General features: G+C 41.3%; 1 long non-coding RNA gene across 1 annotated transcript; it reads left to right on the forward strand.

Annotated features, from left to right (window-relative positions):
• The first annotated feature begins 1958 nt into the window (after positions 1-1958).
• LOC115593116 (uncharacterized) lies at positions 1959-21450 on the forward strand. The gene is made up of 3 exons (XR_003986257.1): positions 1959-2036; positions 5389-5525; positions 21202-21450. It is a non-coding gene; the product is annotated as an uncharacterized LOC115593116 (long non-coding RNA).
• The last annotated feature ends 4029 nt before the right edge of the window (positions 21451-25479 follow it).

The following is a 25479-nucleotide window of genomic DNA, read 5'->3' on the forward strand; positions in this document are numbered from 1 at the left end:
CATGTTTGAAGCAGTCGTGGGACTGTCTGGAGTTCAGGCTTGTTTTTCTCCTTCTTTAATCCACTGCCATGAAACAGTTTGGAGGCAGGCAAGGGGGAGTTGTCGATTGATCCACTGGGAATTTGACCAAAAGCCAAGAACAACCAGTATGAAGACTGGCTGGCAGATAGCTGCTGTGCCTTACCAAATCAATTTAGTAAGCAGCGACGTTGTAAAATGAAATTATAACAAACACTGGGGTATGTTTTTTTTTTTTTTTCTCAGGCGAAACTGAGCCCACTTTGGCTTTTTGTACCATTAAAGGTAAACTCAGGAAACTGGCTCTGATATTTTTTCTCGGATTATATAAATTCTATTAACATCACAGCATGCAGCGAGCTCGATCCACGTTCCTGCAGCGTTGGTTGCTCTTCTTTGCTCTGTCCATTCATATTTCTGGGGTTTTAATATTCTGCTTCATCCAAATACCTGAGGTCCTGATTAAAGAAATGTCAAGTTTAAGATTTAATTATTGACATGATCTGCATCACAGTTTACCTGTGAGGTTGTGACTAACTGACGCGATCATTTAGAGGGAAGATGTGTCACGTTGTTGCAGCTGTGGGATCTACAAAGTTATTTTCTTTGCCATTTTCTGTGTCCAGACCAGTTTAAGTGTATGATTTCTGTACATCATATGTGCAGTGGTGGATTTAGGATGTTTGAAAGGCGGGGGAGAAAAACATTAAAAGGGCACCACATGCATGCAGCGGGGCACCAGCACACAGAAAGTTGTAACATATAATATTCATGTTGTATATTTTACACATTGTGACATGCTGAGTGTTGATATTAATTTGGAAAGGGGAAACAAACATTATACAAAACAACAAGAGGAGAAAAAGAAAAAAAAAAGGACATACAGACTGTACATATTTGGATCTCTTGACCCTCATGGATGTACTATAGCTAAACTTTCCTTATATTTTGCAAAAAATCTCGATGTAAAACCAGCAGCAACAAAGACAAAAAAAAGCCTTGTTGTGGTGTGGTATCACCTGTACTTTTGGGAATAAAATAAAAAAAAGGCTAAATTAAAATGTACCAATAAGCATCATTGAACTTCCTTCATGTTGACAGCGCAGAAAAACAAACATCCCAGTGTAACCAGCTCCTGGAGATGAATAATATAATAAGCAATGAAAAAACACAAGAGTGTTTACAATGGCCAGGAATTACTCTGTGACGGTATCACCGGATTTTGAGTTTGTGAAATCTATGTGATTTAACCTTTAGCCACAGGTGACACAACTCATCTAATACTTTATTGGGATTCTCTGCGTACTGCACGACAAATAGATAGAGAGGGGCGAACAGAAGTGGCACAAAATTTTTCACAATAAACCAACCAAACTGGAATAAAAGCAATGTGACAAGGATATAAATTCCAGCTTCCTGGAACTACAGCTGACAGAACCCTATGGAGGATGAAAAAGAGTATGCCACTCTGAAGAGGGAAAGGAGACACTTTGTTTTGTACTTGTCAATGTTCTCTGCATTTTCTTCATGTATAATACCTGTCAAACCAGTTTATATCTTCTCAGTGAAAAGCTCGGTCTGTGAGACGGTTGTGCTGATGAGCTGCAAGTTGCTTGTGTTTTCAGAACTGCAGAGTCAGACGTATTCATGAATACCTTCGGAAGTCAATCTATTTAGTTATCTCATAAAAGTGAATACTGCATATAGTTCCCCTGTCAAATATAGGTTGGAGAAATCTTTTGATGGCTGAGTACTGAGTGTCTCAGTCTGTTTGGCTTGTTGGGCTCAGTGTTGTCTCTGTTTGAGAAGTACATTTCCTTTAGTGTTAGGGTGGCGCTAGGTTCAACGGTGTGTTGCTGCATCTGTGCCTTAGCAACGGATGGGTGTGTTTCTGTGTGAATGACAGCATCTGTTATTTCAAAAAATGCCCTCAAATTAAAAAATGTCAAGTGTTCAAAGCAAAAGTCCTGTCCATCTGGAGCAAAGTAAGCAGAAGAGCTGCAAAGTCCAAAGACAATGTAAGTCGGGATGGTTGGGTGGGTCAACTGTTTGTGTCCTGCTTATCCCAAATCAGAAAATGGAAAATAGGGATCAGTAGTGGGGATCAGTGAAGCCAATTACCATGTTGCGTTGGCCATTTTTTAATATATCTTTGACCTTTGTCTGTCTTTAAAGCTCGTTCAACCTCAACATTGCATCGTGTCTGACAAGGGGACGAAAATTAGTGTGTCCCCCCGTGTCATGTTTCTGTCACAGCCGATCGGAGCTGGAGCTGATGAAAACCTGTGACTAGTGCACTAGTGCATTTGCCGCTTGTGTCCTTTTCCACCTAGAACAAAAGCCAGATATAAATGTTGTTTTCTCCAGTGTATAAGGTTTATAAGTATATCCAATGAGATTATTTAATGTGTTATTATTTAGTGCACCATCAATTATGGGCAGACTGAGAAGATATAACTCTGGGACACAAATTCATATTCATCATTATATGGCTACGTAAGCATGTCATCTGAATCCTAAAAGGCCAGGAACTCACAGAATTATCTTCTATCTGGTTATTGCGTGCACATTATGCAGCAGGTCCCTTTAATCCAAAATGTAAATCATATTAGCAGACTCTGTCATTATGAGCTCATTAAAAGTGGCACGCGCATAATGTAGAAGTGTGTGTGTGGCTGTGTTTGTGTGTTTGTGTGATTGCAACAGGGGGGAAACCATGAAGGATGTGTGTGTGAACCACATTCTTGTTATCAGGTATTAGCGCTAATGAGATTTCACCCATCAAAGACTCTTTGTGATTACAGTTATCACCAGGAGTGACCCTTTCCAACCTCCCCCTGCCTGAGACCATAACACAGTCATTACATACACACACACACACAGAATTGCAAACTCTCTCTCTCTTGCTCTTTTACTCACACACACACAAAATATAAATCCATCCTGCTCTGCTCAGTCCACTAAACTGTCGATGCGAGGTTAAAAGTTTTTAGACGGGAGAGTGTCAATTGAAATTCTCCTACAGTTATGACTTGCAGACAGGTAGAGAGGGTGGAAGATCTAAGGATGGACTGAGAAACATAACAAACAAACAGATATGCAGCAGGTCCACTAGTCTGACGAACACACCAACACACCAAGTACACATAAAATGGAGTCGGGCTTGTCTGAACACTTCTAGAGGCAGAGGTGCTTTGATGCACTACTTATCTCTCCTGTTGGGGTTAGGTCTAAGCGAGTGGACCGACTGGATCATGACTTTTAAACAAAATTTAGGGTATTTGATGTTTGAACACACTTTAAATGAGCAATTTTACATCTACATTTTCCAACTGTAAAAGCTTTTGGTAATATCAGCTCAAGGCTTTTTTTTTTTTGTCAAGTTATAGTGACATGGCAGTATTGGTTCGTTGGCATGTATGTTGGTCGGTTTACCACTTTGGTCCAAACTGAAATGTCTTAACAACTATTGGATAGATAAAGTTCTGTGCAGAATTCATGTTTCCCAGTGAATTAATCCTACTGGCTGCCCTGATATGCCCCCTACGACTACGAGTAGGTCAAATTGCGCTCAATATGATGAAATATCTAAACAACTTAAATAGGGATTGGCCTAAAACTTTGTGCAGATAGTCATGGTTCTCACACAGTGAATCCAAGGGGGTCATCTTTTCCTCCAGCAATTTCAAGAGTTTGACACTCTAAGGCAAGCATGTGTGCTATCTATTTGATAGGTTGCATCGTAGGTGACAGTGTTTGTTTTAGGCTAGTTAATGGAATATTTAGATATGTTTCCATGTATTGAAAGTGTAAAAAAAATTAAATGTAAAATAGCATTTGTTACCTCTTGTCATTTCCCTCCTCTTGTTCATTTCTATTCACAAGCAGGCTGCACTGTTGAGGGTTCACTCGTGTGCACACTTGCCAAACACTTGGTGGTTGGAAGTTGGAAATTGACTGGAACGCAGCATAGGTGCGGACTCACAGAGAGGCTAGCGTGGCCGACTCTTGTTTCTTCCTTTACAAATTCAGGGAGCACTAATACTGTTTTGACTTCCAAAACTTTTAGCAACAAATCCGAGTGCATACTGCCGCTACTCTTGAGTGTAGTGACTGTAAAGTGTCTCTGGGAAGGACAGAGTGGAAAAACTTGACAGGCCTAGGACTTAGTTTGATAATTGCCAACAAAAATAATTGTACTGACATCTGCAAGAGGGTGATAGAAAGTAATTCAAAATCTATGAACTATGGCCCCTTTGACAAAGTCTCAACGTTACTAATAAAACACAATTACACAAGCTATATAAATGAAAATGACTTAGTCCATCAAGTGGGCATCCCATTAAACCAATCTGGCAGCGTTGACGGGTGGGAAACTGGTGAGCGATCATTTTCTTGTCACTGCACTTATGACTCCGACTGCTTGACCGGAGTGCCTGTGGGGAAAGTGACAGGATCTGGGGGGATGGCGTGAGCTTCTGTGTGCGTCACCAGCTCCCTGGGAAGTTCCACTCTGTCAGGTGAAAAGAAGTAGCTGTCAGCTCTGTGTTCTTCAGAGGGTGTCCAAACCCTCCACGGAACAACAGTAGGAGTCAGAAGTGATGAGAGCTCCGATCGAAAGGGCATCGGTCAGTCCAAATTGGAAGAAGAAGGGCCAAATTAATTGCTTGATAGTGTGCATTTATCCAAGTGCAAGAAATGTATGAATTTTATTGTACTTGGCAGAGGTCTGTGACATAAAACACTAAAAAGCACCAGAATATACGACAAGGCTGGTCACATCGTGAATCTCCTGTCTCAGCGGTTCAGCTGAGATTTTCTCCATCTCTGGACACCTTATGAACCTGTGTTAAGCTCTAATATGATGGGCTCGGCTGGGGACGCAAACTGCTGTCAGTGGGAGTTTTAATGCCAGAGGGCAAGGGCCTGGTTGTGGACAAAGTATTGCAAAAGTCTGCCAAAACAGATAATGACAGCCATCAGCAAGGTGTCCGTCTGTGAGTGCCACATGGCAGGTAATTTTGATAAAAAGTGCGCCCACAAGGACCCTCACTTACAATAACCTTGTTCGATAGAGGCCAGATTGCAGTGTGTTTGTGTGTGTGTGTGTGTGTGTTTTCAACCTTAGCAGTCTAAATGAGAACCCACCGCACCCTTAAAAACTAGCAGTTTTTCATCAAGTCCAGTGCAGAGTAAAATAACAGCAAAGCAGCCTGCAACCATTGCCAGACCTCACAAATAAATCATAAAGGATACACCCCCTCTGCCCCTCCTCCTGTTTTTTGTTTTCAGTATGTGCCGGAGATCTCATTTGCATGAAATAACTTTTGCAATTTTCTGAACTCATTCTTTTTGTTGTGTTTCCTCCAGATTGAATAGATTGGTTGCATGGGGACTGGGGCAGCAGCAAAAGATTTGAGCAACCTACACCGTTTGCTTCTTCCACCTATGTGGTCCAGCAACTTCCTCTGAAGATTCATCCACTCTACTGAAAGAAGAAAACAGAGGTGAGCAGCACAGGTAGCCGAGGCAAGTAGGCCGCAACGCAGTCAATTAAAATTGCTAGAGGCTTTCAGTGTATCAACCATAAATTTTAAGATACAATTAGGTGGACCTTTAAACACAGGATGTACTGTATAAAACACATTCCCTTTAAGCACAATAACTACTTGGTTAGCTTTAGGGACCAAAATTACTTTGTTTAGTTTAGGCACAAAAATGTACTTGTACTTAAATTGCTTTGGGTTAAGACAACGTCTACTAAAAAATCATGTCATTAAAGCAGCTTATTTTAAATTATGACACTAGAGGGATGACACCAGCATCATACTTTGAAGCTTAGGGCCAGGCAGCTGTGTTTGACAGGTTGAGAGTGAGAGCTGGCAGTTATATAAGTGAGGATGCTACTTTTAGAATAGGTAATAATTATTGGTCAACAGATTTTCTGTGACATTTTTGAAATCTTACCTTACACCTGTACAGCTGTCTTTGTACATCTTGAATAAGAGAGGAAATATGAGAAAAAGGTCTTAATGCTTTAATTCAAACAACATATTCATTTAGCGCTTGATTTAGGATGTGTTCTGCAGGTGTTATGCAGATCGAGATAGGAACGCTTGATCTGTTCTCATTCAGACATTTTGTGTGTGCATTTAGGATTTCGGGACTGGCTTTGCTTGCACATGGTTTTATTTAGAATACTGGCTCAGTATTCTGGCAGTTCAGTTCTTCTTCTGTTTCAGTGAAATGTTTTCTTTGCCCTTATCTCAGGATCAGGGAAACATGGTCAGTCTGCAACTGAATACCAGCTGACGCATTAAACAACTGACAACTGACACCACTGCAGCAGTATACGTATTGTGCTGTACACATTTAGACTGCTCTGAATGGAGCACCGCACTTTAAAAGCCCTCGTAGGGATGAAAATGTTAGCAGTCGACTTTTCAGTTCCAACATTTCCAACATGAGACCACTGGATATTTTCAAAGAGACCTAAGGACACGAGAGAAACGTGAACATTTACCTTAATCAACATAAAGTCGCAGCATAAACTTTGATAAACTTTGGTGATCATTTGTGTTTTATGAGCTGCCATTGCTCTGGTGGTCAAGTTCACAAATTATCTTGGTCTTGGTTAAAACAAATATTCACTGTTGCTATGAAACTGGAAATGAACAGCCCTAACTTCCTCCTCAAAAGGTTTTGATAACTCACACACACTAATGCACACGGCTCACAATGCACATGGCTGCTAGAGGTCACGGGTCTTTTTGAGGAATTTGAACACATGTCGTCTCATTGGTTTTGACTCTATTGGTTCTTTGTTCAGGTTCTTTGTTGCAGAGATCATCCAGGTGTTGTTTGTGATCCAGAGGAGGGTGGATGCAGTTAGTTCACCTTGGCCAGCTGCGTTATATCAGCACTCTAATTACCACCATATCATTGTGATGTGCTCCTTTCATTGGGACTGTGAAGTGTGTACTGTATTGGGTTTGTTATTGTGTTGGTATTGTCAGATGTGGAATTGAGGACAACTAAATGAATGGTCTGGTGCATTGTTAAAAATTGCTGGTACAAGTTAAAAGCAAACCCCGTCCTGAGGTAGTGAGAGACCAAAAGGTCTAAAAGAAAAACAACTGTGTCAGACAGGAAGGGCTTTGGGAAAACACGGGCAACTCAGCTGGTGCTGCTCTGTGCGCTCCATCAACACAAATGCAAAAATTTGAAATGGCAAAACTGACTTTTTGATCCCCTCTCGAGCGTTGCTCAGCTCTCTTGAACCAAGTGAGATGTCAGTTTGATGATCGCACGGGGCAGCATCAGAGGACTCTTTCCTGGAAACCTCTCTTCAAACTAGTCAGCGTCTTATCCCATAGATTTTAACATTTATATTTCATTTGAAATGTCCTATAAGCAGAAACACATTTCTATGATCTGTTTCTATTAATTTTCACTGAATTTCACATTAAATGACTTCAGTGTCGGGAGAATATCTTTGTTATTTGGATTATACTGTGCATACTGTCTAATTTATATGTCTTCACGGGTCTGAGCATAGCTGTGAGCGTATTTATGATTGCTTGGGGGCCTGACAGACATGTGAGCAGTCACAAGAGGTTTTACAGACACCACAAAGGAAGAGGAGCGACAAGAGGAGGGTAAGAATGGCGAGATCCCATCTGAGATTGGATTTCTGACTGGTCAGAGAGAGACAATAAAAAGCTCGGGGGTGAAAGGGGAGAATGACAAAGACATCTTACTGGAGGGGCCTTGTGGGTTAGCAACCCGACAAGAAGGGTCATCCGCAAGCCGGAGCGAGGCTAGTGGGTGTGTGGGAAGAAAGAACCAGGGAATAGCGAAGAGAGTTCAGTGAGGAGGAAACAGAGAAATGAAGTGACGGAGTGCAATGAGAAATGCACGAGGTCAAAAAAAGGGAATCGTACGAGGTGACATAGGCATCTAAATAATAAAATAAAAAACTTGACTTCCTCCATATCCCAGTGGGCTGTTAAATATCTAATAATAAGCTATGGTGATTTCACTCGTACGGTATCTCCAGTCTTTCAAATTTAGGTGTCTCTTTCTAAGTTCATGAAACATTCAAAGTCTCCTTCCTCAGCCATAGTTCTGAAATGCTCTTCAGGGGTAAAGTTATCATAAACAAAGCAAAATAACTTACCACCTCAAGCTTTAATTCAGCTCACATGAACGCTCGGGGAAATACACCCTCCGTCAGATAACACTGTAAGAAGGCAATGAATAGCTTGCAGATACTATCAAACAAACTGACACCGGATTGTTTAAAGCCTCCTCTCGTCCTCCTTTGCTGCATTTTCTATCTTTAAAATTGACTGCTTTATTTGGAAGTCTTTCGAGAACTCCTCGTCCCCCCTCCTGTTAGCATGATAACAATAGAGATAAGGACAGAAATAAATGCAGCCATCAGATCTCATAATATGCTACTGTAAATGTATTCATCACAAGCGAACAACAGGAAAGGCAATCTTCTGAGACTGATCCGCTGCCTCTAAACAAACGTAACTTGCATTCCTCTCGTAACAAGTAGATAATAGTCTTCGGGAAATGTTAAATTCATATCCTGCCATACCATAAAGGACCACAAGTTGAATATGATACATATATTCAGTCACATTGAACGTTTCTGTGCAGCATGAGGTATGTACCATATTGTCATTTCAACAAAAAGCGCCATACCACATTACATGTGAACGATCAGACTGCCACATCAGGTTGGGTGGAGGGGATGGAGGTGTAGTTACAGGGGAGAAGGCGAGTGAAGTGAAAGCTTAATAAAACTCATATTTTCTTGGTAGGCTGTGTCCTTTTGCGTCTGTAGTAATGATTACAGCTGGATAAGAAGTGAGGTTAAAGTGTAAAAGTTGAAATACATATATCGTATGTAAGTGTTACTCCCTTAGGTAGGAGGTGGGGGGGGTGGACGGTCAGCTTAAACAAGCACAGGGCTTTAATTCATGTCCAGTGTGAAACCATAAGTCAAATGCAAGTTACGAATATTGGTATGTTTGTAGGAGAACGCACAGAAGTGATAGTAGTAGTAGTGATTTTCAAACTAACCAGATTGCTTTTCCTAAACCAAACCAAATAGTTTTAGTGGCTAAACCTAACCAAAGTGCAATCTAATCACTCAATTGTGTATGTGGATGTGTTGGTTCCTTTCAAACTTTGTAAGTCTGACTTTTAAAGAGACATTGGGACAATTTCCGGTTGAGTTTGTGGCAACAGACGCTGGCCATTTTGGTCATTCATCTTGTGGCGACCAACCCAGGTATTTTAGGCCAAAACAGGTTTTCCTAACCCTTACCAAGTGTTTTTTGTACCTAAACTTAACAGAGCATTAGCACAGCATTATCACAACATAAATAAGAAAACTGGACCTGACCAAACAAGTTGCAACACAAAGAAATGTTAAGTTTTAACATATTCTTGGTTTGCAGAAACGTACATGTACTGTATATTGCCAACATTTATTCTAGTGATTGGGGGGAATGTCCGTGTAAGTAACATGCTGACCTGTGTACTTAATGTGCTGACTGTGTACTTAACCTGCTGACTTGTTTGTGACTGTGTACAGCTACTTCATGTGTCTTCAATTGCCCCCCGGGGACGAATAAAGTTTTTTGAATAGAATTGAATTGAATGCAACAGAGAGAAAGATGAAGATAGAAGATAGACTTTTCATGGATTTTCTAAGAGACTGGGAAAAAAAATCAAAAGTCACATCACAGGTCTCTGAACCATCCATATATAATGTAAAACACACTGAAAGAGGTGAATAATGCATTAAATGTATGTTTAGTATATTATTTATGTCACTTTTATTACTTCTTACATATAGCACATATATGGAACACTACATTTAACATGCAAACGTGTCACACGAGGCGCAGATTATCTCTCTGTTCTAGCTGCACTCCCTTTGTGTCTGCACCGCTGAACCCCTGCTCGGCCTCATGAAAAGCATACAGCTCATCAGGAATGCTGCTGCACCACTTAGTGATTCACAGCTAGTGAGTCACAGCTATATACAGGACCATTGTCAAGACTCTGGTTGGATCATATTCAAATCACTTCTTTCCTCTTTTTTTTCATTTTAAGTTTTAAAGTTAGTTTTCACCATGTGTGGGATCAGTCATCGCTGATGTCATTCAGCTTGATAACGACAATCCGTCCATGCAGAATATGCAGCACTTGTTTGGCCTCACAGTATGTGTGATGTGGTGAGTTATCATGATGGCTAAAGTTATGACTCCATTGGGGACCAGTCCTGGCAGTTCGTGCTTCTTCTTCTTTTTCCTCTCATTATTTTTGAAGACAACAGACAAGCTGTTCCATTATTGCGCCTGTGCTGAGGGCTCCATTTTATTTGCGCGTAAAATAAAACCAAACAGTTTATGTATTTATATTTAATATCACCAAAGGAGCACTTCCTCTGAACATCTGTCAAGTCCTAAACAAACAGGCTGCTTAGTGGACTGAGGCGGACTCCTCAGCTGATGAGGAGAGTGCTGCAAAACAAAGATTTTACTTTGATTTTACTGTAAATAACCTCACCTCTCTCTCTCTCTCTCCCTCTCTCTCATTCACCCACACACACACACACGTAGAACAGCTGTTAGTGCTAAGACTGCGTTAGTAAATTACCACATCATAAATCCGAGGTTTCTTCTAGTGGGCCAGACGCCATGCTCTGCAGCTCACATGCATCACCACTGCAATCAGCAAAAAGCTGCTCATCAAGTACATTCACACTCACACTCTCACACACACACATGAACAAAGCAGAAAGGTCCAAAGTAGACTACAGTGAGGAAACTTGTGTGCTCACATCACAAATGCAGTGCATGCAGTAAAGTCAGCATAAATGGATTTTCCTGCACTTTGATTAGTGAAGCTGTATGACCATACGCCAACCTGTCACACACTGTAATCCGCCATTGGACATTTCAAGTGGTCACAGTCGGTCACAATCAAGCACTGTTGGCTTTATCTACAGTCGTGCAGATATTTGTCATTGCGTTTGTGGTAAATGCATTCGATTTGGCTGCCATTGAATGCCACGTGTTGAACTTGGAGGTTAATGTATCCATTTCAGCCGCTACAACATAAAGCAGTGACCAGCTCACATTCAGGTGCCATTCACAGGGGCTAGAAGCACGCACACAAGCCTGAGAGCACATTAGACAAAAAAAGGAGGCCAGAAAGTAGATCATAGAATGTATGAAACATTGATGAAGTCTCTGTGACGTCATCCATAGGTTTCTGAAGAGCCATTGATGAAGCCCAGTGTGTTTTTAATAAAGCTTGGTTGCTGATAGCAAGAGGCTAGTTGTCACTCAAAGCACCTACAGCCTTAATTATCCATAACTTAACATGGCATATCACGTTCACATTATATGCTTATTAGCAGACTGCAGCTTCAGGTGGTGTCACTACCAAATAGGCAACCACATTTGAGCGACCTCCAGGTGCTGTTGTGGCTACTAAAACTGGTATTTTAAGTTAAAAACTGTGATGTTTTCCTAAACCTAACCAATTGGTTTGTGTGCCTAAACATAAGCAGAGCATTCGCAAAGCATAATGATAAAAGATAAACAGAAAATTTAACCTAAACAAACATAAAGTTGCAACATAGAGAAAAGTTTCTTAGCTAACATTTATTCTGGCAAATTTGGTTGAGTAAACCAGGTATAACCATAACTTCAAGCAGCTTTAAGTCACTGGAAGATATTATAATTATATTGATCATGCACAACTTGTCGTTTGGTCAAAAAACACGGGAAGTATTTATGATATTTTGTAAGCTCATGATTTCTTCCACCCTTTTCCTTCTGCTATGTACAATGAAGTTCCGTCCCACAGGCGTGATACAACAAAGTACAAACGGAAAAAGAGGTTGCATAAAGAAATGCTTGTGTGTATTTGTGCATGTGTGTGTGTAGTGTGGTGTGGCGCATTGCCATATTGATTAGTTTACAAAAGCTGCATGCTCAGGGTTTGTGGTTTATTTAAGGAGGGGTCTTCCCTCCCTGACCACCCCTCACTTAAAATAATGCATCTGGAGGAGAAAACACTATGATTGTTGTATTAAAAAGACTGGATAAAAGGATAAGGACATAAAAGAAGAGGCTTGGAAAATGTGACAGTCAAAGTGAAAAGAGACAGAAAAAAAGGGTACAGGAAAGAAAGAATCATGGCTCCTGAACAAGAGCCAGATGTAGAATTAAAATTCCCTGTTTCGGTGTTTAGTATGCTGAACACATCGTGGATCACTCATCACTATCCAACTGGCTTGGCACTCAGGGCAGCCCTCTCTCTCTCCCCTTCTCTCGCCCTCCTTCTCTCCCTCAGCCTTTGATGCCAGCTGAGCTGGAGAAAGGGCTGGGACATGAGGAGGGGGTTGGGGGAACCACACAGTGCAGATGTTAAGTGTGAAGTAGAGTTGACATGCTGTGTGCAAAATATTTCACAAGTTTAACCCTGTGGGCTCGCATGAAGGAGGAGATGATTGCGCAGAAGCTTGCAAAACAAGAAGTGGTGCATTGCACCGCAGATGGGGAGTGAAACACAGACTCATCAGTCAAAAGCTTTTGAGCTTTTGAGGTGATTTGGGCTTTTAGCTTACATCAACTTGAAAGCCTACAGTGAGATGCAAAGTGAATATTGGAGCAGGATGCGACACAAAGGTCAGCGGATGCTTTTACTTATTTGCATTAAGCTTTGGCTTAATTTATTTGAGATGCGTATTCTTGAGTGAAGATACACTGTAATCAGCTGTCATCGTCTGCATGTCTGCAGGAGCGGTCAGTAAGGGCCACTGCACTTGATTTTACACCCATCATGTCAGTTCTCTGCTAATTAATGCTCTGAGGACGCACACATTCCCTGAAGTCCCACAACAATCAACAAGCCACAATGTAGTCTTTCCTGACCAATTGTGCTAATTAGTCAATCATTTGATAAGATTAATTCAATAATTGTACAGTAATATTTTTGTTCTAACAGATGTGTTTGCACAATTGTTTAAGGTGCTGGATATAACTCTGCATCACGCACCAACCAGTACACAGTACATCAACAGTATGTCATACTGTGAACTCAGGTGGCAAATGCAGGTGCTGCTATCTAGAGTTCCTCCCTATTTAGCTTAATTTTGGGGTTGTTTCTTACTGTTGTTTGGCATTCTTGTTGAACTATGTAATGTCTACAACTGAAACAAATTCATCAGCATTAGAGAATAAAGTGGAGGTTTTAGATTAGGAGCATCTGACTTTGAGACAAAAAACTGCCCACAGCATCTTTAAAACAATTCAACCTGACCGGCAAGACCTCCACATAAAGGAGAGGAAGAGATTCGGGATAAAAGCCATGCCAATCCAGCTTGGATTTAAGGCTGCTCCTGGCTAATGTCAGGTCGCAAATGGGATGGACGTAGTGGGACTAAGGGGCCGAACACATTGAGACGCCTCACTAGTTGCCAGAAAAACATTGTTTTGGTGCCCCTGGCTGGCGTACCTTTCTTGTGATGCATGTCACGTGTCTTGAGAGGTTTTTAAAAGTTGAAAAAAGTTTAACTTTTCAGCATTGATGGCAGTATGCACATACCATGCAGTTTTTTCGAAAACAGGCTTTTCCAAGGTGTTTTTAAAGCATGTGTACCTGTAGCATTGAGTCTCTGTGGCATTGGCCCCTAAGGCTTGCTGGAAATCCGATACTGTTATGGCCACATCTTTACAGAGGTCTGTCTCCATCACAACATCTGGAATCAAGCTGTTGCACCTGACAGGCGGGCCGTGTTCGGAGCTGACAGAGCGCAGGACTCTTGGTTTACGTCTTCGATGCTTGGTGCTCAAACACTGGTTAGCTGATGTTGAACTTTTAACATGGAGAATGCAACCCATTATCATCAGACTCATGTTGACTACAGTCACTGAGACACAAATCTAACAAGTGCACATCAGAATTTGAATGGTCTGAATAAACAAGACATTGATGGAGACTGTTCCTGGGTTTAAATCGTCTAAGTTAACTAAATGTGCTCTAAAAAACTCCAAAATTGAAAAACCCTGAGAAAAACCTGAGCACACACTTTTCAAATATGGCTTATATTCAATCTGGGAGCTGCCTGGTACAACAGTGGTCATCTTCTGTGACCATTCAAGCATTTGGTAATTTCCTTAATGATATTTGAATGGCAGAGGAAATGGAGGATAGTTCACTCCCCCGAGTCAAATCCTGTAAATACTGCTTCTAGTGACGTGGCTTTCTAATACTGCTACATCCCAGTATCACTATCACTATCCAAATAACCTAATCAGCTGAAGAAATAAAATATAAAAAAATTTAAAAAACGGAGTAAGCTGAGCTTTTCCAGAGAGATTGTACAATAGCTCAGTGGGGCTTAGCAGTGCTAATCAGCATGGCAATAGACAAGATAAGATGGCATCTACTCCTCGCCTGACAGTTGTTATTATAACCCTGTTAAAGAAAGCTACTGTCATGGTAATCGCAGCCCAGCAGAGTCCAGAAGATGAACATGTTTGCGTGTGTATGGATGTGTATGTATGTGCATGCTTGGATAAGTAAGAAAGAGACAGCACAACAATGAGGAAAAAGTTAAAGAAGGAATAAGAGATTAGGAGAACGAGAGATTTATCAAAGGACACAGACACCTGTTTGTGTGCAGTCTACCAAAGTTGATATTTCTGACTGGCTGGAATTCCAATTAGCACACAGGGGAATGCGACTATTGGTGAAACAATCCAATTATTGTTTGGAGCAGATGTTCTGTCTAGAAAACAATAAGCAGCCGGAGACTGTTTAGTCATTAGCGATGTGGCCTCTGGAGCAACAACAATATATAGTTAACGTGAATGTCTCTAAATCCCCGCGCACCCCCTGTCTACGCTTCCCAGTTCAACCTGCCTGTCTCTCCAGCTTATTTTCCACTCCACTAGTTGTTTTCTTTATATATGAATCTGTGTATGAGTCATAACCCACTGGTGCGTCAAGTGTCCTCCTCCTCAACCCTATATATTGATACGTTGACGAATTTCTTTAGCATGAGTTCATTCCACCGTGCTCTCTCCCCAACATCCGTTTTCTCAGTGAACGTTTGATTTGTAGTGAATGTAGCGAGTGAGACTGTGTATTCTTTTTAATATACAAAATAGTCAATCAAGACAGTTTAGACTGACATATTTCCGGAAAGCTCTTAAAGTTAAAGATGGCAAAATGCCCGCTAATAGCCTGATAATCAGACTGAATTGCCAGCATTTTGTTTTCACTTCATTATTCACTAACGCCGTGGTCCTGTTTGCCATTTATTCTCTGGAAGTGTTATTTTTTGTTGCTTTTTTTTTTTTTTTTTAACCCAGGCCAATCAGTAGTGACTAATGTTTCCATTTAATCAACAACATTGCCAGCTCTGTCAGAAGCTGTGGAAAGTGATTGCTCGGAGCAGTTAACTCTGATCAAAGCAATACATCAATTTCAGAGTTGCTATATCTGTACGTCACTTCATAACCTGCACAGCTGCAGCATCCCATGCTTGTTGGTTTTTTGGGTCGGGAGCTGTTGCGGTGCCCGTTGAAAACAAGCAGTTCAAAAATGCGATATGATGCATCATTATTCATTCATCTATTGAGCATTACATTAGAATTAGAGCTCCACCTTGGACAGACATTTGCTTGGGGCCACACTACAATAATCTGCTCCTGAACACCTCACGTGGGAAAGTTACACGGCAGCCAAAGCAGCCGTCTGGTCATAAACATTCTGTTTAGACAGCTGAACAGTACATAAAATATTATTCAAAATGCATTTTAGGCGGCAAATGCAGTATACCAAGGCTAAACTAAATATTGGTTCATGTTTGATCAGCACTGGCTGGTTTTACAATGTGATCGAAGTTTGGTGAGCAGCTTGTATTGAGATGCTGCCTTCATAGTGCCAGTGGAACTGAATATTGTACATTTAACCTTTGGTAAACAACTGTTTACAGTCAGCAAAGTAATCAATTTCAAATTAGGCTTATTAGTCGCTTGTGTAGATGTTAACATCTCAGTTATAGAATAGAGCAGAGGTATAAGGCATTAGTGTTACAAGACAGTACACATGATCGGCACAGATTATCTGGTAATGTGAGGTGTTTAAAGATCCAGCCTGAAGCAAGGAAACAGCCATCAGTGTGCACGGTAACAGACCGAGAGTATGTATCTGAATCACTGAAACAAATCCTCAAACGTTCAGCGGTCTGAAACAAAACAAGCTCAGATAAAACTGAAAATGTTAATTAGTACAAAAAAATATGATAAAGATTCAATTCAAGGACAAAAACAGTTGATCTGTCAGTATTATCTTTCCGAACATTTTCACATTCAGTTTTTGCAATTCTGAAATCACATTTTTAAAGAATGCCCCAAATGCTCAAGTTTTGTGTGCTTTTTTTCAGTTTTAATATTCAATATACAAATAAATAAGACGGGACAGCACATTGACATTTATGATATGCTGAGCCCTGAGGTGAACATCCAAGGTTTGTCCACATGCCAAAACATGTCAGAGGATAGGACATTCTGTGGCGTTTGAGGCTCTGAGTGGTGGCAGAGAGGTGGATGACAGATAACTTGTTGGGCAAGGCAGTTGTCTGGAACGGAGTTCGGTTATCGATTCCTGATGGTCTACAGTAATGGCTTTGCTGTCTCTATTTAACCTTCCTGTCTCGTGATAGACCTACACACACACGAGTAGAAGTGCACACAGAGACCCTCTGCCTCAGACAGAAACAAATTATTTCCGTCTCGGATGTTCTGAAGAAGTGATCATGATCCCATCTCACTCCACCCGGGTTCCCATTGGGCTTTCTAATCGCCTGATAAGGGTTCTAACAGGATTTCCTTCGCAGAGAGACTCCAGCTCTGATTGGTGAGAGGGTCCTGGAGGGCACACTGGAACGTGGGAGGTCAGAGGTTTCATCATTATAAGAAACAACGAGGGAAGGGAGAGAGCAAGAGACAGTGCCAATTCACACATACAGCCACAGAGACTGGAGACAGATGGCTCTCATGGGATCATATTACACAGAGGGCTGAGCCGAAGAAGTGTGTGTGGCTGCAGGAGAGACATCCATGACTGATCAGACAAACGACGGTCGCTTCTCTGTGTCTTTGAGTGTCTTAAGTATGTATCAATTCATGTGTAAGGACCATTTTGAGTTTTAGCACTGTATGTTAGGGTCAAGGGCAGCATTACATTTATGTTAATGTTAGAATGAGAGTTGAGGTTATGCATATAAATGTGATGGTCAAGGTAAGGGTAAGGTCACCCTCACAATTATTATGTGTGTTTGCATCAGACATTACAGCAGCCTATTCAGGGGGCCCCACTGAAGTCTGAGTTGACGGGTGCTTGGATGGGTTGCACACCGGACTTTTCCACTGGAGACTAGGGTTCGTGTTAAGTGTGCGACCAAGAATAAAGAGTCATTTGTTAGGCTATTATTTTCATTATCGGATTTATCATCATGCATTTATTTCTGGAAGGGCTGTAATTGTGCTGGAGGCCTTGTTGGAACCACACAGCCGCCAGCTTCCAAAAGAAAGGAGAAATAAGAGGGTACACTATATGGTGCCAAAGACATAAGCATATGTCACTTATATTACTTGAAATGAGTTATGTAAGTTATGACACTTAACGTTGTGTTTTTTAACCCAAAGTATGATGTTTTCCTAAACCTAACCAGGACATGTGCCTAAAACCAGCTAAATCCGTGGCTGCTTTAGAGCATTAATAACATACATGTCATAATTAGTGAAATGTTTGTGTCAGAAAGCTTTGTTTTGAAAGTCCAAATATATACCTGAAGCCGGAGAGTAAGGTAGAGTATCATAGCTGGAAGCTGAAGGCCACTGACCAAGCTGCCATATTTGACGAGACGAGACGGATTGAGAACGTGTTGGTTTGCGTGCAGTGATGTAAACACACAGTATATATATGATTGAGAATACTGCATGCATGTGTGTGAGTACATCCGTCTTGTTCTGTAACTTCAAATTCATGTGTGTATCTACGACCAGTATTTAAAGTTGTGCCTGAGTGTGTGTCGCAAATTGTGTGTTTCCACCCTAGATTCAGACTTGATGTGTGTGGAGTATTTATGTGTGCTGTACATGTGCATGTGTATAGGCATGCGCGTGTGCCTTAGCATATTTTTGACAGCTCTGGCATCCCTCTCTACTGTGTGTGCATATTTGTGTGAGTGCGCTTGTATGCATAATTGTACTGTACTGTCTCATCATTTGCAAGCATGTATTCATACGTGCACACCTCGGGAGTGTATACATGTCTATTTTTGTTTATAAGTGTGTGTGTGTGTGTGTGTGTGTGTGTGTGTCTGTGTCTGTGTGTCTGTGTGAGCAGGCCCCCAAGTGGCAGCTCTGCTGTCAGTCACAGTGATACAAGTTGACAGCAGGGTCTTCTTCAATGAGCTCATTGGAGCTCAGCCAACAACCTGCTCTCTACCTCGGTTAGTGGCTCTTCCTGTCTGCCCCCTTCTCTCGCTCTCTCCCTCTCTCCTCCTTCTCCTTCCCCTCTTATAAACCCCCCTCTCTCTCTCCCTCCTGTGGCTCAATCTCTTCCCCTCTCATTTATATTCTCTTTCTTCCTATTTTCTCTTTCTTCCCTTTTAACCTTCCTCTTACCTTTCTGGAAGGTATTCTACCCAGGTATAATGAGAGTGTAAACACAGGAGGAAGAAAAGCACTTCGCCTTCTTTTCATACCTCTGTCAGACAATGTCAACACATCTGAAGGCACAGTTCCATCACAAGCGGCTGATACTTGAGAGGAACTAAACACTGGAACATCCCATCAGGGACATGGCTATGAAAACACAGCCACATGACATATGAATTATAGAGATCAAACCTGTTGAATGCTGCACAAGCAAACATGCGATGATAGCTCAGACGCTGAACAAGAATCAGGTTAAATTCTGTTCTGCAATAGAACACAATAGAATGAATAGAAAAAAAATGGATTGATTATTTTTTCTTTAATAAATGTGTCAGTGATATAACAATCTCAATAAAGATATTTTTCATGAAAAAGAAGTGATTGCATAAATATTCATCCCCTTTTAAGTGCCTGACCTAATTAAACAGAGGTCCAGCCTATTGGGGCTAGTAGTCTCCCAGTTAGTGAAATGGACATCACTTGAGTGCAGTAAATGTGGCTCAAGTGATTGAAGTATAAAGACACCTGTGTCTGTAAAGTCCAGTCACTGGTTAATCAGTACTCCTGGACACAGTTAAACCTTAAAGTTTAAGTCAAGGGATTGGTTACAAAAACATTTCCAAAGTCACTGAACATCCCCCGCAGTTCAGTTAAATCCATTGTTAAGAAATGGAAGGAATATGACACATGTGTAAATCTGCCTAGAGCAGACCATCCTCACAGACTGAGTGACCGTGCTAGAAGGAGACTAGTGAGGGAGCCCACCAACACACCAACTAAATGACTCTGAAGGAGTTCAAAGCTTCAGCGGCTGAGCTGGGAGAGACTCTGCGTACAACAACTGTAGCCAGGATTCTTCACCAGTCAAACCTTTATGGGAGAGTGGCAAAGAGAAAGCCACTCTTGAACTCGAATGTCAACTCAAAGAAGATTCTTTGGTCTAATGGGACCATAATTTAGTTTTTGGCCATCAGACTAGATGCCATGTTTGGCGGATACCAAACACTGCACATCAACACAAACAAACCATCCTGCTGTGAGGTTGCTTCTCACCAGCAGGCCCTGGGAGGCTTGTAAAGGTAGAGGGCAATATAATTGCAGCAAAATATAGGGAAATCCAGGAGGATAACCTGATTCAGTCTGTAAGAAAACTACAACTTGGTAGAAGATTTAATGTCAATGTCAAGACAATAGCCAATGCATACAGTGAAAACTACACAGAAATGGTTTAAAGACAACAAGGTGAATGACATGGACTGGCCGAGTCAAAGCCCAGACCATAATTCAATAGAGAATTTGTGGCTGCACTTGAAAAGGGCAGTTCACACCTGATCCCTGTGCAACCTGACAGAGTTTGAGCAGTTTTGCAAAGAAGAATGGAGTGAAATTACATTGTTCGGATGTGCAAGCCTGATTGAGACCTATCCACATAGACTCAGTGCTGTAATTGCGGTGAATACTTAGCAAACGCATTTAACATTATATATACTGAATTCATTTAAATTTCTTTGTAGAAATCTGCTTTGACATTAATGATTAAGAGGAAAACATCCAATGGGGTGAAGATTTTTTTTTAGGCACTGTACCACCCATTAGCAATGCAGTCGTCAAGGTGATTGCTAATGCAATAAGAATACCTTGAAAAATACCAAAATGTGTAAATTACTAGCTTGAGGAGAGAACCCAACATTTCATCAAAAAAAAAAAAAAAATTCTCAAAGGATACCAATATGAGTAATGATAACTGCTCAATCTTACGTGGGCCGCTACATATGTCAGATTATTCTGTGTGCAAAGAAACATTGCTCTCGCCAAATCAGCATTTATGCACATCAGCAAAGTTGAAATTGCATTACATTCAGTCCCAGTTCTGGAGGATGCCACTAAGTCCTTGACACGAAACACTGACCGTTTTTAATTACTTTTGGTAGTTTCAATTGTTACGGGGAAACGTTGCGCTGGGAGGGCAGGGGGAAGCAGGTAGGTCAGTGCTGATTCTCGTGTGTGATTGATCCCACAGGGCAGCTCCACCAGCGAACCTGTCTGTCTCTCTCTCTCTGTCTCTCAGCAGGCTGCAGGGCGACTAAATCTTTGCACACTCGCGCTTGGCTGGGTGCGATGGAAATGATAGTGGCAGAGTTAGTTGAATTCAGAGTTCTAACTCATGCTGTGTCGGAACAAAGACTGGAGCAGGTTTCTTTTAGGCAGTTTCTATCTTTCACAGTTGGTTGAATGCCAGCCTTTCCGCACATTCTGTGAGCTTGGAAACTCAGCTGACGGGCTCCTAGCCTGTTTGCCCGGCAAGAGGCTGGGACAGACTGAACTCAGTCTCTCCTGTCCTACTTCTTTATTAGTCACATTTTCTTTAAAAAGTTTTTCATGTCTTATTTCCACATGTTTGCACGCATAGCCCTTGCTGCTGCTGAAGGATAACGAACCCATCTCATGAATAAGCAGGATGTCATCCACTAACAACCAGATGGATGGATTTTGTACGGGTTTGCCCAGTCATCTCCCAGGTTTCCTGAAACAGAGGAATCTGCATTTGCGTTGATTAAAGATGGGGGAAGAAAGGAACCCACATGTGCTTTCTACGTCTGTCCAGTCTTCCAAATTGGCATTTCAACATGTATTTTTTTTTCCACTTATGTGTAAACAATTCCTGTTAGTTTTGTATCCTGCATCAAAATGAGTGTGTTGAATAAAAACTTAAAAACTACCTTGTAGTATTGATTGGTGTTCATTCAGCTATTCGTTATGAGTCAGTTCCTCTGTTCTGTTTTCTGTGTGAGCCCTTGATGGCAGCCAAAGATCATTATTCCCATGGGATAATGGCCCCGTGAAAACAGGCCGTAAATAAATAAATGTTGTTTATTCTCATCACCAATTGGCACTCAAAATGTAGCTGTTCATCCTCCTCTAGGCTTGTTTCTTGAACCAGAGGTCTTGCAAGCCAGAAGGTTAGGAAGACTTCACACAATTGTCATTGAACGATGTAAGGGTTAGGATAAGTTGGAGTCCCCACATTTATGAGAATAAGATCTGGGAGTGCAGTGAAACCATAAAGCAAAGACAGTCGGACATTTACAGAGGTTGTAAACAAGATGACAGTTTAGCCAAATCTAGCAAATACTTCATTTCTGGGTAAAACTGACATGCATGCATTATTTTGATGCACGTTCATCCATTATGATTACATGGAGAAAGGTTTTGTCTGTCCTCATCATTGTGGCTTTTTATGCTTTTATAATTCCTCCCTGCAACATTTACATCGGATAAATTGGAAAATTGACAAAGACATTGCATTTCAGGCAGTTGCCTCCAAATAGAAGTCTCTATTGAAAGAAAACAAGAGAAGAATGAAAGACGAGAGAACAGCAGGAAGTCATCTCTTTGTAATAAAACTTGACACAGTCTCCATGCAGCATTTTAACTAGGTCAAATTTATCAAACCAGTTTTTAACCAAATTACCTTGTGACTACCCTCAATGATATCAAGATGTTAATCACAGTCGATGACTTGGTTACCACCATATTGAAGAAAAGCAACTCACTCTACAGAAATGAATGTCATCTGAATGGGGCAGCTCTGTTCAAACATTCGTCCCTCCAGCGTTGGTTATTTTGTTTGAAAAATATACCCAGGGGATGTGTGTGATAATATAGGGCAATGTTTCTTTGTAACCAGACTCAGCCCTCCGGAGGCAATTTAAGTCAGCCCAAAATAACAAGACATGGTAAGTAATAGGCGTCATACTCCCAGGGGACTTCCATGGGATAATCATGTGACTCAAACGACCAGAAGGCCTGTTAATTATGTGTAGCCAATTACACATAAAATCCAAAAGCCAATAGCCTTGATAGCATGATATATAGTACCTCTAGCTGATATTGTGTATTTGATGAGCGTGCAAGGTCGCATTCTGCTCATGAGTTCTTTTCCTTTCTACTATATGGGTTTACAGGCTGGTTTACTGTATGTCATTGTGAATGAGTTTACATCCATCAGATAAGCAACTTTTCACATTTTTTTCATAAATTAGAGAAAGATCTATGTTTCTGTAAAAAGATTAAGTAACACTTGATTTTACAGGACCAGAAATATGATTGTAAGTAGTTGATTTAAGGCACATCATTTAAAAAAGATTGAAATCACCCGGAAAATATCAAATAATTACCTCAATATGGGTTGAAAAAAAACATACAAAAATTAACTACAATTATCAACACAATGTAAAGAATTAACAGGTTTGATGTTAGGTCAAAGACTCCTATATATAGTGCTGCAGTGATATCTGCTCAAGTTAGCATTCTAACTAGCTAGTCCCGGGCCGAAAGACCTCTTTCCCCCAGCCGTCCAAAGCTCTGGCGCTAGTGGTGTCAAAACCAACACTCTCATGGTAGTCCGGCTAGCTCCATGGTTAACTGAAAACAGGCTAACAAGCTAACAGAAGTTACAGTCATGGATGGATAAACACGGCAGTAACTCGTCACTCTGGTGATATGCTGCCCCCTTTTTGTTGGGAGTATGAATTCAACAGCTGGCCGATTCTTACATTACACCCCAAATAGCTGGTCATTTCTGTAACACACTTCCAAGAAATGTTCAACTATACTACTGTACATTTTAAAGTAAGTATTGTAGTAATTCGCATTTATTTCAAATGCATTTTAAAGATGATGCTTGGTAATTACTGCTCACCATAACACACCACAACAGCCCTGTAAAATTAAGTAATAAAAAAGATTAATATCAACATCTCATAATAAAGGGTTATATCACAATTATCATGTGCTGCAATATCAACGGCACGTAACGTGTGCATCTCCTGTTTAAAGCTGTGCCTGTGCGCTGCCTCTTTATTTGAGTTCATCTAGAGTTGGTTGCATTTGTGCTGAGGCAGTGAGCTTCAGTAATGCAACCTCCTGCTTTGTTGAGCAGCCCCGCTTCCTGATATTGATCGATCCAATCAAAATGATTAACTAAGAGAGAGAGGTGGAGGCTGGGAGGGGTGAGGGATGATCAGGAGAGCAAACAAAAGCAAATTAACGACAGGGAGATGGGGATGGATGAGGGGAATCAGAGGATGAGAAAAAGGCAATATGTCAAAGCGAGGAAAGGGCAGGAGGATGAATGTCAAACGGGACATTAGGGGGCTGAGGGGGGTAAATCAGACTGATCCAGGGTCAAGTTAGGAGAAGAGAGGAAGACAACAAATTGCTCACATGTGTCTGAATCATCATGTCCCAGCTTGATGGCACTTTTTTGCATGGTAAAATTAGCTCTTTGGAACAAAATCATCATAATAACAACCTCTGTGGGTTAGTATGCTATCTGTAGTCTCAGTGTGTGGCTATGAAGTGTGCTCCGGGGTGTTAAACGAAAATAGAAACCACCTAATCACAGTGACAAAAAAGAACCTGTGCATTTGTGCGAGACAGCCCACCTCTGTTTTAAAATACCAAAGATCACCTTGCCAGGCTCTGTTGGTTCCAGCTGCAGCTAATGACTTTACCAGCTCCACCTCCCATCTCCTGTACCCACAAAACCCAACAATTTGTGTTCTTTTTATTTCATGACAGAATGATGTGTTACCAATTTGCTGCACGTAGCAAAGCCTCTCAGCAATTCCAACGTCACTGTAAATTGTAACCTGTCCTCTCTTATTTTCCCTTGGACCACTGTGCCTATAGATCAGTGGTTCCCAACCTTTTTTCCTTGAAGCCCCCCTTGCCTGTGTCCAAGACAAGCCAGGCCCCCCCAACCCGCATACACTAAAAGAATAAAGTGGTTAATTACAAACTTTTATTTGCAAAAAATAAACAACAGCTATATTCTCCTAGTTTTATAATGTATATAAATACATTCTTTCCTTTTTGTGTCATCAGGTGTATCACACACAAACACACACACACACACACACGACCAGAATAGGCCTACCAGAGAGCAGAATAGGCCTACCTCATAGGGGTGTTGGTAATAAATAGCTTAATGAATTTAAATGTGGACCAAGAAATGTTTCAATTTGGATTATAGAGAGTTTTGATTGGGTGTGTTACTGGGATTTTATGCAGTCCAGGGTGACACACATCTCTCAACTCTCTCACCATCACTGTCGGTCCCTCCGCAACTTCCTCCTGTCCCCCAGCAACCAAATCACGTGTCTTGCCATGTAATTTTGTGATTGGCTGGTGTGGTGCCTTTTTCCACCAATACGAACGTGTTTTTTCGTTTGCAAACTTTTTCTGCTTGCCGACACTTTCGTGAGAGAAGTCCGTTTTGACCGTCTCTTCCTGCACCAAACGCGCAGCAAACGTGACGGTAATGTTAACGAAAAAGCGTGCTGTACATTATTTATCATAAGTCCGGTTTTACTTGGCCTATCAACACAATTTAAAAACTGGTACACAGCTTGAAGGCTGCTCCAACACATAAGTCGGACCAAGACTCACTAAGGCTCCGTCTTGCTGCTACGTCATCTTAAATAGGTCACGTGATTTTGACGTGCCGGCGCGTCAATCGACCTCGGAGGGTTGCACAAATATAACTTTAACCTCAGAACAGACAAAGTCGTGGGCCCCCCTGTGATCTCTGGCACCCCCCTAGGGGGTTGGGAACCAATATACAAATTATTTTAGGGCCACAACTGCATTTCAACCTGCAACGAGCAGTTTTAACAATATAGGT

The sequence above is a fragment of the Sparus aurata genome, chromosome 12, assembly GCF_900880675.1.
Source record: "Sparus aurata chromosome 12, fSpaAur1.1, whole genome shotgun sequence".
In the NCBI taxonomy this organism is placed as follows: domain Eukaryota; kingdom Metazoa; phylum Chordata; class Actinopteri; order Spariformes; family Sparidae; genus Sparus; species Sparus aurata.